The sequence below is a fragment of the Staurois parvus genome, unplaced genomic scaffold, assembly GCF_062004578.1.
Source record: "Staurois parvus isolate SC_StPar_1 unplaced genomic scaffold, SC_StPar_1.0 ptg000175l, whole genome shotgun sequence".
In the NCBI taxonomy this organism is placed as follows: domain Eukaryota; kingdom Metazoa; phylum Chordata; class Amphibia; order Anura; family Ranidae; genus Staurois; species Staurois parvus.
In genome coordinates, this window is record NW_028317971.1 from 12742910 (window position 1) to 12758687 (window position 15778).

Sequence of the window (15778 nt, forward strand, 5' to 3'; positions counted from 1 at the left end):
ACAGCCTAATATGAGGGATTTTATTTTATTTTCACTTTCAATGATAACAGGACAAACAAAGAGGGAGAATCTCTCTAATGGGGGGAGAGACAGAAGAATCCAATATGTGTTCTAATCCCATACTCTATCAATAAGTAAAAAGTTTTTCCTTTAGTTGTACTTAAAATAAATAAATAAATATGGTTATTTATTTTTCAATTCCCCAAAAGGTCAATCCAATTGTATTCTTATTATGAGCCACTGAAAAATTTTTGGTGGTGTTTATTATATCCTATTTTGATATAATATACATTTTCCTGTATCCACTTTGCCAATTTTCTCTTTGTACATCCAACATGCGGCAATCCACATGGACATTGGATGCAGTAGATCTCACCTTCTGTATTGAATGTAATGCAACCCTTGATAGTATTGTATACTCTTTCCCAGTTAGTTGAGATCTAAATGTCTTCCTTCTATTTATGTTATACTTAGTTCTAACACAACCATGACACCTCCCACGGGCATAGAAGCCTTTTTGATAAAAAATTAGAGTGCAGTATTAACCAGTGAATCTACAACATTCCTCACAATACGGTCTAATATCATGGGTGCTCTTTTATAAAGGATTTTTGGTTCAGGTAATAAGCTCCCAAGCTGTTTATCACCCTTCACATAGCCCAATTTGCTATTATATTTTCAGCTTTTTATGTTGGCTATTGTAATCCAATACAATGACATATGAAAAATCATTATTCTGGGTGATTGCCTGCTTTTTCTTAATCAGTTCATTTCTAGTTACCTAGTTACCTCACCCATCCTTGTTATCTGTTCCTGAATATATCCTGTCTCATATCCTATTTTAATAACATTTTCAACAACTTTCCATGCCTTCTCGATATAGTCTGCTTCCTCATTACAATTCCTGCGTATTCTAAGTGATTGGCTTTTGTGGATCTTAAAAAGCCACAGACTATGATGGCAACTATCATGGGGAATGTAGCCATTCCTGTCTGCTGGCTTAAAGAATGTTTTCACGATGAATCCCTACATCATAACCACAATTTCTAGGTCCAGAAATTTATTTTTTTGTTTACTTGTCTCCCATTATAATACTTTATTTTTCAGATTATCACTAAGTTTTTTTATTAATCTTTGTAGGCTCTTGCCATCCCCATTCCAAATAACCATAATATCATCAATGAATCTACAATATAATACCAACTGTTTTAGTTTATTTGCAAACATTATTTTATTTTCCTTTTTGGACATGAAAAGGATAGCCACACTTGGCACAAACCTAGCACCCATGGCAATACCTCTAATTTGTTTATAATATTTTCTTGGTACCAAAAATAGTTGTGGTTGAAGCAAAGGTCTAAACATTCCCTTGGGAATTTCCTTTGCTTGATACATAGGCTGTTATCCCTATCCATGGCCTATGAACTTTGTCCATACTTTGATAGCTTGTCAGTGTTGCCAGTGGAGCCAACCTTAAAGCTATGATCTGGGAGTGCTACATTGGGAAGCATAAGCCCCTTTACAATGGTCCTTCCAAAAATTAGGCACTCCTTATACTTCATTTCTGGTGTCAGATCTTGTCCACAACTGGTGACCCGTAGAGCCTACGACAATCTATGACAATAAGCTTTACCTTACAGTCCTGATTATTTATGTACACACTGTGGGCCCCTACAGCATTTTGTCATAAGTATGCTTTCAATATATGATAGGCTTAAATCCAAGTTTGGCCTCCCCCAACAGTGCAGGGTCCATGCTCCCATGCGCCCTCTGCTGCTGCTGTCATTTTCTCCTGGTCCTCTTCCACATACAGCATCTTCACTCATTGGCCATTGGGTGGCCACTGCTGATGTAACTCTGGCACATGCATGTTGGAGTTACATTATTCTATTTCCCTCTTATCGATGTCCCCAATGGGCTGTGGTTGTACACTGCACTGTGCATACCCCAGAGTTTGTGTACATGAAATTAAATATGATATTGTCATTGCTGGTTTTCCTCTAACAATGTTAGTTGTCTGGTTGTATCTGGCTTCTATACTTTTAAAGCATAGCTTTGGAACAAACGTACTGTAAATGCATGTAAGAAATAAACTAGAATTTCATATCTCTATGTATGCCCCAGGTCAATGACTAAAAAATTTAAGTCAAAGACACAATATGACAGCTGGGGAACTAACAATCTCAGAAATAATAGATGCCTAAATAAGTATTTCACGACACAGTACTGTACTGCATTTTCATGTACTTTAAAGGAATATTTTGAAGTTTTTATGAATTTGCAGATTTTCTGAATACTGCTATCAGTATCTGTAGTGAAAATACTTGCCACTTATATTGCTCTGTGACTTCAAGCCATCTAGAATGCTGCAAAATATAGTAGGTAGTAACAGTTCCTAAGATACCTGGAAAAGAGTGGACATGATCTATACATATTAAGATACTTAGATCCAGAAGGTACTATTGGGGAAAAATGTGACAACACAGTGGAATGGATTTTATGGTTGTTATTGTCAGGAACTGGTACAGTGGCATAATGTTTAGAGGTCTTAATCAAACTGATGGCCAACACATGATTCCCAGGACGATGAGCCAGAACAGAGCCTTGTCATATGTGTGTTCATATAATTGGTACTGAACATGCTAGTTGGCAGTACATTATCTGTAATTTACTAGGCTTTACCTGTTTCACTTCCGTACATAACACACATTCAACCCTTTGGGAGGATAAGCAAGTAAAATATTGTTTTTATTACTTCTAGCAGAGCTTACAGTACTCCCCTTGAAAAATTATTTCACCTGATTAGGGATGAGCGAATCTGCTCAGGTTTGATTCACAGGAGTTTCTTTGAATCCGGCTTGAAATCTTTGAAAACCCCTAAATTAGCAGTGAACCCCATGTAGTGCTTTATGTAGCAATACAGAACAGTCATGTCAGCATCAGCAACACCATATTCTGGCTTAATGTATTTTGATTTCTTTTTACATTTAGTTTGGCTTAAACACAGCAGCAGCACCCCATTCAAATTAATTTTAGCTTGAAAAAAGACTTTTAACCACCTCAATACAAGACACTTTTACGCTCTTCCTGCCCAGACCAAGTTTCAGATTTCAGTGCTGTCACAGTTTGAATGACAATTACTCAGACATGTAACACTGTACCTAAATGAAACTTTTATGATTTTACTTTAGACAGATAGAGCTTTCTTTGGTAGTATGTCATCACCTCTAGATTTTTCTTTTTTTTTTTTGTTTCATAAACATTTTATTAAGGAAAAAGGAGCAGTATACAATATTATAATTGAACATTTAACTTCCAAAAGTACATGGATATTTAGAGGAAAAGCACACATGAAACATGTAGACAGGCCCTTGATTAAACATGCCTATTTCCAGTTCAGACCTGACACACTGAAAAACACATCAATTGTGAAATATTGTAATTCTATTAGTAAAAATGAGTCCCCATTGTGTGTATCACATTGCCTTTTGGGTGTTCCCTTTCAGACGTGTTACAACACAGCAAACAAAAGCAGAGAAGATTGAAAGGAAGGGAAATCAGAAAAGAAAGAACCATAGAACTCAGATGCGAAAAAGAGAAAGAAGAGAAGAAGTAAAAAAAAAAGGAGGGGGGGAGAGAAAACAGCAGCCCTTTCGCAGCCCCCACTTGCACTTGCCCACTGGATCCCATCCTACCCCATTTCCCAAAGTCTGAATGGAAAGGGGGTGGGAGTTACACCAAATTTCACATATAAAGTGGGCCCCAAAATAATTTATTGATGGGATCTATATTCAGGTGATGTCTTGAAATCCATCCAGCAAGCCCATATGATAGAAAGCCATGACATTCTATCTTGAGTAATGTGAATCAATTCCATCTCTTTCATCTTGTTGATTCTGTTGAACCATTCCCTTATTGTGGGAATATTAGTATTACGCCAATGACAAGGTATACATAGTTTAGCCGCATTAACCATGCTCATAGCCAAAGACTTGTTGTATTCTCTCTTGGTAAGTGAAGTATGATGGAGTAAATATTGCGCTGGGTTAAACTTTAACATATAAGATGTCACTCTAGTGATAATAGCATGGACCTCAGTCCAGAATGGCTGTAGATGGGAACATGTCCACCAGATGTGGAGCGTTAAACCCGGAGCCTCTCCACATCACCAAGAGAGATAGGAAACCAAGGGATAAAATTTATGCAGTAGAGAGAGTTTATGGTACCAGCGAGATAAGACTTTGTATCTGTTTTCCTAAACAGCAACATTTGAGGAGCCTTTATGGATGTATGTGCAAATGGTCTCCCAGTCTTCTTTGGAAAGAGAGAGGTCCAGGTGTCTAGACCAATGCGTGTAGTCTGAATTTGCGAATGCCAAAGATGTGTCTAGCAAAGAAGTATATAAGGTGGAAATAACGTGCCATTGGGATAGAGTGCACGTCCAAAGAATTTCCAAGGGTGACAGTTGTCTAGTCCACATAGCCCTGGAGCCCCTTGTAGACAAGAAATGGTGGATTTGGAGGTAAGTCCAATGTGATAGTTTAAATTGAGTTAATTTGGCATTAAGAGCATCTTTAGATAAAAGTACTCCCAGATCAAAGAAATGCATGGCCAAGACATATTTGTGTGGCCAACCCTGGTGGGAAAAAGAAATAGACATTCCAGGTGGAAAGAAAGGATTCAAGTGTAAGGGTGTTAAGGGTCCAACATTAAGCCTTCCTCGAGTTAGAAGGAAATGTCGGTGGAAAGTTTGGAGGGGTGGACCAATGAAGGGGTGTTCTTTAGCTTCAGAAGGAACCTGAGATGAGTGTATCCAAGGCAGTAGGTGTAGCCATGCCAAAATCAGTGAGCCCTCCAAGGAGACCCAATCTTTAGACAATGCATGAACATTCCAATCCACTAGATGAGGTAATAAATAAGCCTTGTAATAGCTATAGAGATCTGGCAGGCCAATGCCTCCTTTGTGCTTTGGACTCGTCAGTCGGGTGTAATTAATCTGCGGGGGTTTATGGAGCCAAATGAAAAGGGTACATTCTCTCTTGTAAGTGGAAAAGAAGGTAGTAGGAACTAAAATCGGGACAGTTTGCATAATATATAAAATGCAGGGAAGAAGGGACATTGTTACTAAGGCTGCCCTACCAAACCAAAATACATTCAGTGAGATCCAGGTTCGTGTGTCTCTATGCATGTCCTCCAAAATAATTTGGTGATTCTGGTGGAAAAGGTCCGAGAGACAATGTGGTATGTGTATGCCTAGGTATTTCAAGGTGTCAGAGCACCAAAAGGGAATCTAGATTGGCAGTGTCCCATCTCCTTATCTGAAAGAGTAATATTCAGAGCTTGTGATTTGGAATTATTAATTTTAAGATTAGAGAGTGATTTGAACTGCTCCACATCCTGGATTAGGTTAGGCAGAGATAAATGGGGTTCAGTTAAAAAGAGGAGCATGTCGTCCACGAAGGCGGCCACTTAACATGTAGTGCTTCTATCCCGTGTATGCTAGGGTTTGACATTATTCTATTCAGGAATGACTCAAGGGAAAGAACATATAAGACAGCGGGCAACCCTGCCCCTTGCCATTATTCAAACAGAAATTGCTGGAGAGGTGGCCATTCACAAGTACCCTTGCCGAAGGATTAGAGTAAAGAGCCTGGGTGTTGTTGAGCATCTTCGGTAGGAGGCCAAGTGCCTTAAGGTTTGCTGCTAAATAATCCCAGCCAACCCTATCAAAGGCCTTCTCTGCATCAAATGAAAGGAATAACTCCCTTCTTTTCTGTGAGGTCAGCCATTGGTGAAGATTTAGTGCCTTAATGGTGTTGTCATGGGCTTCTCGGCCTGGAATAAAACCTACTTGATCTCGGGAAACCTAGCAAGATAAGAAGTGTAGTAACCGATTGGCTAAGATTTATGCGTAAAGCTTCACGTCCACATTTAGGAGGGAGATAGGGTGGTAATTCTTGACTAGCGTATCATCCTTCCCCTCCTTAGGTAGGACCACAATATGTGCTTCCAAAACATGAGAGGTCCGGGTGGGGAAGAAGCCAAAGAGGTGAAGGCAGCTATAAAACGTAGCTTCAGAATATCCAAGAAGGTTTTATAATATTGGAGGGTTAAGCCATCTGGGCCAGGACTTTCACCTAATTTCATTTCTTTTATGGCTCTATCCTCCAGTAATGGGGGCTTCAAGGTTCTGGGCCTCTTCCTGTGAGATAAAAGTAGGGCTGGATTTTAAAAAAAAACTTTGAAATGCTCCAGAACCTGGTTGAAGAGTCTGTAGGTGGGGACGAGAAGGGGCAGGGTGAATCCGACAGGTTATACAGGGACTGTCAGGGATGCAGGTGTGACCAGAAGTGTGTGGACTGACACAGGGAAATGCAGGCCTCAGATATGGTATAAATAAGACAATTTATTAAGACTAACAATACAAACATAAACGCAGTGCACCAAACCCCAAGCTAACACAAATACATACAACAAGGTGAAACAAACCCAAACCTAAACTGATAAAGATACACAGGTACATACACATATAGAGCACAACGTAGTCAGGCAGGCAGGGTTGATAACTATCGGGCAGGTAGGTACAGGAGGAGCAGGCAGAGAGAATGGTCAGGGTCACAAGCCAGGGATCAAACAGGAGAAGTCAGCAGAGGTCAGGATCAGGCAGGGTCGGCAACAAGTCAGGCAGGAACAGGAACAGGAATGCAGGTTACAAGGTACAGGGGCCCATGGAAAAACACACACCAAGGCACAGACTGCAGGTCTGGCCATCCCTTAAATACACCTGCAATCAGCCCCAGGTGATGGCTAATTGCCGAAGTGAACCTCTGGTTGTTGAGAGCACCCGCTGGCCAGCCCTGGTACTGCAGCCCACAAGGCAGGTGAGTCCCACCATTATTGGCAAGTCCATTCCTGACAGGGACATATAGAAATCTTCAAATTGCTTAGCTATGGCCTCATTCAAACAGTATTTGCTTCCTTTTGGGTCTCTAATATAATGCACTGATGCATTGCCTTTCTTAGCTTGGACCGCTCTAGCTAGCAGGCGGCCACATTTATTGCCTTGCTCATAAAATACTTTTTGGCGCAATACATATTGACACCTTGTTCTCTTTCCGAATACCTGCACAAGTTGTCATCTGGTTTCCATCAGATGTTTGAGAGTGGTCGCCGCATGAGTGAGTTTGTGTTTGGTTTCCAGTCAAAGAAAAGCAAAAACAAGGCGCACTCTCTTCGTGCATTAACGCGGTGAAACACGAGTTTATTAAAAAGCATAAAAGTGTATACTCACAAACCAAAGGAAATAAAACAGAGATAAAGAGTGAGTGGTGACGGTCACAAGTGATAGGAATACCCTTAATGAGGTAGGCTGATGCATTTCGGGAGCTCCCTATTTTTGTTTTTATTCAACAGTACCAAGGTTTCCTGATCTTCTAAGGGCTGCACCTCAGTGAATGACAGTTACAGTATCCCTAGTTAGCATGGTTTAGTTTTTTGGATTATATGGTTTCTAGTTGTCTGATGTATAAAAAGAGGGATTTCACTAAGGCTTGGTTTGCCCTTTTGAAAGCAGCAGACAGTGATAAGAATTCACCTCCAACAGAGCACTTATGGGCTTCTCATTGAATTAGAGGGTCGACCCCGAGGGTGTAATTGAAAGCAAAGTATTCTTGCAAGGACAGCTTAAGTTTTTCAACAGTGCTATAAAGAATAATTCTTAAAACTAGTGCATCAGTACACCCAAGCATGAGGATGTCAGTGTGGGATTAGCTCTCTACATTAACGTGAGTGGGCATTTATTTGTGATAAATAAAGGAGATTTAACTAAAATAATACACTATGGAGGATCTCTTTTTTCTCACCATGAGTATTGGTGAGAAACACATTTAACAGACACATCCTTCCTGAGAGGCCTGGAGTATCTGATATAGTACTTGGGAGAGGAACTACAGGTCAACTAATACCAGCCAGGATTGGAGTAGGATCCAGGAGTGATCCTGAAAGTGAAGTGGCCCATTGGGTCACCTAAAGGAGGTGAGGAGGCAATCTAGCCACTGAGGATTAAGTGTGCTGACACTTTCATGGATATCATCACCATCTTCATGTTGCATGTTTTTTGTGTCGTTTGAACCACTTATGGACAATTAGAAATTTTATTTTGAGTTTTTTATATGATTTGTTGTGTGGTCACATTTGTCGCTCGTCACTTTTGTACCATATCCCCTGTATATAGGGGTCTTTTGTTATATTATAGGTTGCAGATTTATATGAGTGATTTCACATTTTGCATTGTTGTATTCCACTTTTAATAGGTCACTTAGGTGACCATAGGTCACTTTGGTTTGGGCACTTGATGCACCTTTATGTATATATTTATTTTTACCCAGTGGGTTTGTTATTAATATGACTTTGAGCTATATTTAGGTTAAGTGCTGCACTAGTTTTAAGAATTATACTTTATAGCACTGTTAAGGTATCAGTTTGAAGTGTCGGCTGCTATATTTCAGGTTACTTCCTTTAAGCGCAGGAGGATTTTGTGTATATATTTAAGTTTTTCAACATTTGCCATGTCCTTAAGTAGGGATGCATTGAGTCTCCAGATTTTACTTCTAGGACGCAGTTTGGGAAGTTGAAAAGTGAGTGTTATAAGGTGATGTCAGATAGTATCATCGATTCTATAGTTGCCAAGCTAAGAAGAATAAGGTCATCCTGCAACAGGAATAGGTAATCAAGTCTAGAGTATTTAGCACGGGGCACCAAAAAAAAGGTATAATCTCTATCTTTAGGATGTTGTAAACGCCAAGTACCGTGAAGCCTAAGGTTCCGGAGCTGCAAGTTGATTTGGCGAAAAGCCCAATAGGGCAATGCAGAAGAGCCTGTTGAGGAGTCTATAAGTGGTTGTAGAGAAATGTTGAAATCTCCCCCCTGAATTAGCATGCCCATCATAAAACTGTCCAGTTCTTCTCCCAGCCAGTGAAAGAATGTGACTTGACCACTGTTGGGACTGTAAATGTTGGCAATGGTGATAGGGAGGGATCCAATGCTGCCTAAGTGATCAGTCACTGTGAATCCTGCGCCCCTTGTTTTCTCTCTCTGAATGGAGGAGAGAGATACATTGTATCTCTCTCTGTCCTTTCAGAGAGAAAAAAAAAGTTTGTGTAATAAATAAATAAGTAAATAAATAAAAAAATAATAAAAAAAAAAAATAAACAAAAATAGCTAGATCAAGGTTTGATCTAGGTCTGTGCCAAAGTTATTGTTTGGGTCAAGGTCAGGATCAAAGGTCAAGGTCAGGGTCAAAGGTCAGGGTCAAGGGACAGGGGGGGTTTTGGTCAGGGTTTTTTTTAATTTTTTTAATTATTATCAGTGTCGATGGCAGGATAAAATAAAAGCAAGTTGCACACTATTGTTTCTGGGCTGTACTACGGGTACAAACAACAACTAACGTATGCACATGTGGTATCGCTGCAATCGTCAGGAGCAAAAGAAATAATTTTCGGTTGTTCTTTGGTGGTAGATTAATGTAGCAGCAAGAAATATTCAGCTAAGTTTTAAAAAAATTGTTTTTTTTACTATTTTGGGCCAGTTTTCCTTTGGTAATAATAAAAAAACCAGGAGATATCCATTGCCATTTACCACCAAATGAAAGCCCAATTTGTCCTGAAAAACCAGAAATAATCCACCTGCATGCACAAAGTCATTGTGATGATATGCATGGTTTTGTTAACACATGTCAAAGTTGCAAAATTTTCAAAGTTGCAAAATTGTACTTTTTAAGATTTGTTTTATCCTTATGTACAAAGGGGGAAACAAGTTATTTGTTACGCATAGCATGGGCATACTTAGAATTACCCACATTCTGCTATGACTCCTGAGTATGGGGATACCACATGCGTAAAACTTTTTCATAGCATGGAGGGGCCCAAAATCTAAGGAGTACCATTGGCCTTTCAAAGAACATAAATTGCTCTTTTTTTTTTTTTCTCACATTTTTGGAGGCCCTGCTGAACCAGGAAAGGGAAAACACCCACAAAATGACCCCATTTCAGATGGCAAATATATATTTTCTGAAAGGCATAGTGTCTTTTGAAAATTTAATTTTTCATCACAGTTTTTTTGGAAAATGCGGGAAATAAAATGAAATGCATTTTTTTACACAAAGTTGTCAATTAATAAAATATTTCTAACACACATTATAGGCATACTTACACCCAAAAACACATTCTGCCACTCCTTCTGAATATAGTGATATCATATGTGTGAGACTTTTTCATAGCCTAACCATACAGAGGGGCTCCAAATCCAAGGAAACACCTTCAGGCATTCTAGGGACATAAATTATGCTTCTAATTTCCTGACTACTTATCACAATTTTGGAGGGCTTGAAGCACCAGGACAGTAGCAAAACCCATTTTTGGTGATTTTTTTAAGTGGCATGATGAGTTTTCTGAAGACTTCATTTTATTGCCACAATTGGAAAATGATGAATGAAAAATATTTTTTTACACAAAGTTGGCAATTTAACAAGATATTTCTCCCATGCAACTTGGGCAAAATTTCACCCTAAAATACATTCTGCTACTCCTTCCGAGTACGATACTACTACATACGTGAGACTTTTGCACTGTCTGGATTGATTATATACCAGGCATTTTATCTTGTGTATCACACATATCAACCAATTGTGTCAAAAACAATGTACATTCCTCTAATGGTCTCCGCTATGTGAGTAGTCAGGGAATAGAGTGTAGCGTAGCATCACCTATAGGAGTAACTGTTCCCTAAAAGCCAAGCAAGCCTAACCTACTGATACATGACTTCCCCCAAGCATGCCATTTTCACTAGCCTGGTGTTTCACAGGAGCATAGTCAATGGGATGTACAGATACAATAGGTATGTTTAGCAAACATGGTAAGGCAGCAGACAGAAATATGGCCAATAAACAGGCCAGGGTTAGTACAGGCAGAGGCAACACTACACTGGTGTAGGGACACTGCAGCTGGAGTGCCAGTGACCAGTGACACTACCTAGTGTGGTGCACATCAGGGACAATATGACTTGTGTGGTGGTGATCGTGGACACTGGGACTAGTGTGGCTGTGATCAGGGACACTTTAACTGCTGTGGTTGTAATCAGGAACAGAGTAAATGGCATTTCAGTGATCAGAGACACTGTAACTGATGTGGCGGTGATTAGGGACAACATGACTGGTGTAGTGGTGATCAGGGAAAGAAGGACTGGTGTGGCAGTGTTCAGGGACACAGTGACTGGTGTGGCATTGATCAGGGAAACTGCACCTGTGTGGCAATGTCCAGGGACAATATGACTGGTGCGATGGTGATTAGGGACTTTGTACCTGTTGCAGCAGTGACCAGGGGCAATATGATTGGTGTGGTGTTGATAAGGGACACACTAACTGGTGTGGTGTTGATCAGGGACACTGTAACTGGTGTGGCAGTGATCAGGGAGAATATAATAGGAGTGGTGGTGATTAGGGGCACATTAACTGGTGTGGTAGTTATTAGAGACAATATGACTGATTTGGTGGTGATTTTGGATACTTACTGGCAGCAGTAGTCTGGTGACATTGTACAGCTGTGGTGGTGATCAGAGATAATGGCTGGTGGCACTGACATATGCTGATATCAGAGCAGCCAGGCATCATATGTGACAGTGGTACCATGTGATCATAGTGACACTACACTTGCTGTGGTGACAGCATGTCCCAAAAACATAATATAAATTAATTAATTAACATTTTTTACAATTTTGTTTTTACATATTGTCACCAAAACAGTGCAGTGTTCCCATAGTGACACTGTACTAGTTTGGTGGGGGTGATTAGGGTTTCTTTCTTTACAGTCTGATTGGTTATTACAGTAATAATCACTGTATACCCAATCAGTAACACTTATTTATGAAATCATTGTTTATTACTGTGATGCTGTGATTGGTCACAGCTATCACATGGTACAGGGCAACTGTGATTGGCCTTGGTACGATGTGATCACTATGACCAATCACAGAGATTACACAGTAGTAAGCAAGGCATCATGAATGACAGCCTTCTTCACTACTGTAACTGAGAATGCTGCCCCAGGGCATGTGTGAAGTGCAATTCTGTGAGGACATGTGGGTACGTCCTCCTGGAACTAGAGAGCATCTGCCAGGCCATTTCTTTCTTTTCAATCAGCAGTAATAGGCCTAAATTGAATGGTGGAGGTAGCAGTCAAAACAGATCTAAAAGCTATAGGAAAGTTTACTCTTAAAAAACAAAGCTAAAGCCCTCAACTTCATACAAACTGACCAGTGGCAAAACAGTTTAACCACTTGCCTACCAGGCACTTATACCCCCTTATTTACCAGGCCAATTTTCAGCTTTCAGCGCTGCCGCACTTTGATTGACAATTGCACGGTCATGCAACATTGTACCCATATGAAATTTTGATCATTTTTTTCTCACAAATAGAGCTTTCTTTTGGTGGTATTTAATCGCCACTGGGTGCTTTACTTTTTGCGCTATAAAGAAAAAAAGTGCAAAAAATTTGAAAAAAAAAAGTTTCTTTGTTTCTTTTATAAAATTTTTCAAACAGGTATTTTTTCTTCTTCACTGATGTGCGTTGCTGAGGCAGCACTGATGGGCACTGATAGGCGACACTGATGGGCACTGATAGGCAGCACTAAAGGGCACTGATAGGCAGTACTAATGAGGTGGCACGGATAGGCGGCACTGATAGACAGCACTAATGAGGTGGCACGGATAGGCGGCACTAATATGCAGCACTGATAGGCGGCACTGATAGGTGACACTGATTATGGGTACTGATAGACGGCACTGACTGGCATCACTGCTGGGCACTGACTGGCGGCACTGACTGGCACAACCCCTGGGCACTGACTGGTGGCACTGACTGGCAGCACTGCTGGGCTGCACTGGTGGGTGGCACTGGTGGGCAGCACTGGTGGGTGGGCACAGGTGGGTGGCACAGGTGGGTGGCACTGGTGGGCACAGGTGGGTGGGCACAGGTGGGTGGCACTGCTGGGCACATGTAGGTGGCACTTCTGGGCACAGGTAGGTGGCACTGCAGAGTGGCACAGGTGGGTGCACTGCTGGGCACAGGTGGGTGCACTGCTGGGCACAGGTGGGTGATCTGCTGGGCACAGGTGGGCGGAGCTAGTGGGCGCACTGCTGGGCACAGGTGGGCGGAACTTGCGGGTGGCACTGCTGGGCACCGATCATCAGGGCACTGATCATCAGTGCCCTGATGATCGGTGCCGATCCCCGCTCTGACAACTGCCGGTTCTCGGCAGTACTTTCCTCACGATCTGACAGCGTGAGGAAAGTGCAGCCGAGAACCGGCACTTGCATTTCCCTCTGATCAGCGTGTCATTGGACACCGCTGATCAGGTGGTAAAAGGCCGCTGTGATTGGCCTTTTACCACATCGCGTGATCAGCTGTGTCCGTAGGACACAGCAATCATGGAGATCGCCAGGTGCGCGCCCCCTGGGGGGACGTCCACTCAGAACTGGCCGGCCGCAGTGCAGCCGTCATTCGGCTATCTGCGGTCGGCAGGTAGTTAATAGTAGTCTGTGAGCCTCCGTCTACCACACTGCAAACACTTTTAAACAACCTCACATTCCTCAAGCTGCCTCCAGTCCCTGTATCCCAAAATATTCTTAAAATAAAGACTTCAGGTATGTGTTTGGTAGAAATTGGCATTCATCAGGATAGTATAAAAGTGTGTTATCTGGGAGACAATAGCCACAAATATTTTTTAGAGGCTGGACAGTATTCAAGCAGCATGGTTAGTCAGCAATAATAAGCTACACCATAGTGGCAGGAAACCAGCCCAGAAGATCAATTCCCAGCAGCCATTATTTTGCCCAGAAGGCTATCCCTATGATCAATTAGAATGTGAAATGCAATGAAGCAGCAGGATGCAGAGGAGGGTTTTGAGAAGGGCTGGGTGCTTGCAGTGAAGGAGGAATTGTATTCAAGCACCCTTTGATACAAATCAGCAATAACTAAAATTACATATGCAGTGCTACTCCTCAAAAATATATATTCAAGGTACTAGGTGTAATCCTGGGGTCTGAACTCTCCTTTTGCCCCCCCATCAAATCAGTGTCCAAATCTTGCCACCTCAACTTCCACAACATCTTCTTACCAATGACACCACAAAGCTTCTAATTCACTCCCTGGTTATCTCTCACCTCGAATACTGCAACTTCCTCCTCTGTAGATTACCTTCACATTTCCCCTTCAGTCCATCATGAATGCTGCCTTGTCTCAAAATACCAAGCAAATCATTTTGTTCATTCCTCCGCAGACCTCCTACTCTCTAGCTTCCTTGTCAACTCCTGTCATGTTTGCCTCCAGGACTTTTTCAGAGCCTCTCCCATCCTCTGGAACTCCCTATCCCAATCTGTCCAAATATCTCCTACTCTGTGTACTCTGGCGAAAAAAAAACCCTCTTCTTTAAAGAAGCCTATCCTGCCTCCACCTAACAACTGTACTTTTATTTTCTTGATTAGCTCATCCCCCACAGTTAATACCTTTTGTATAACTTGTCCCTCCTTTTTAGATTGTAAGCTGTAACAAACAGGGCCCTGGGATTCCTCCTGTATTGAATTGTATTCTAACTGTACTGACTGCCCTCATATTTCATAGTGCTGTGCAACTATATAAATTCTGAATAATAATCATAACAATATATCAACTGTCACCACCGTATGTGAAATTATGGGCATATAACTCATGAATACCAAAATTAAATGAGTATTTAGGTAATATCCCTAAAAATATTCCAGTCCTCAAAAGTAGCAAAAAGTTCAAACAAATACTTCCTATATTCCACGTGTAACACTTATTTACTTGGTAATCCTCTTCACACTGTGATCCCTCCAACTAAAATCGAAAATACATGAAAATACATGACTGAACCTTTTACTTTTTTTTTTTTTTTTTTTCTTAAACAAAGGCAAGTAGCACTCCTAAAACTCCCATGTCTGTAATCCTTTAATTCTTTAATTAGGACCCACTTCACCTTCCTTATCGCTCATGTGTTTAAGCCTGCAGTAAGTTATAGAAACAGCAGAAAGACAACCATAGCATAAAACTGTTTAGTTAAAGTAAAATAAAACCCCTAAAATTCCAAATAGAAACACACACACTCACACGCAACCAACCAACTGCAAGTACTACAACCTAGTACTATATCTACAGTGTTGATGCAGAAAAACAGAAGATGCTCTGGCCTCTTCTGAGCCCCCACTCTCGCCATACTGATGCAGTGTACTGCAGCTCTGGGTATAGCCTGTCCTTTTTCTGAGAGTGTGGTAGTTTCTTCCCCTGACAAATTTTGTCACTGTGGACATTTAGTTTATTTTGGTTATTAAATGCTGGGAGTTGTAAATGGGTGGGTGTTTCTTTTATGCTCAAATGCCTTCACAAAGACCCCATGATTTAGGTAATTTTAGTTTTAATATTTCTTTAAATTGTTTTATTAATTTTTCTTTTTTCTTTGTTATTGATACTGTGATTAGACAGCACACAGCAGAGGTACAGTAAGTTTGCAATTCACCTCTTCCTCCTCCACCTCATCCTCTAATGTGATAACTGCACAAGTTGTACAAGGAGAAACTTTGGGGAACTGGGATTATATGCCAACAGAATCAGACATGGTAAAGAACATTTAAGAACAGCTCCCTTCCAATTCATAGCCTGTGCAGTCGCATACAGGCAGCCCATGCCTTGGTCAAACAAACATGGGCATG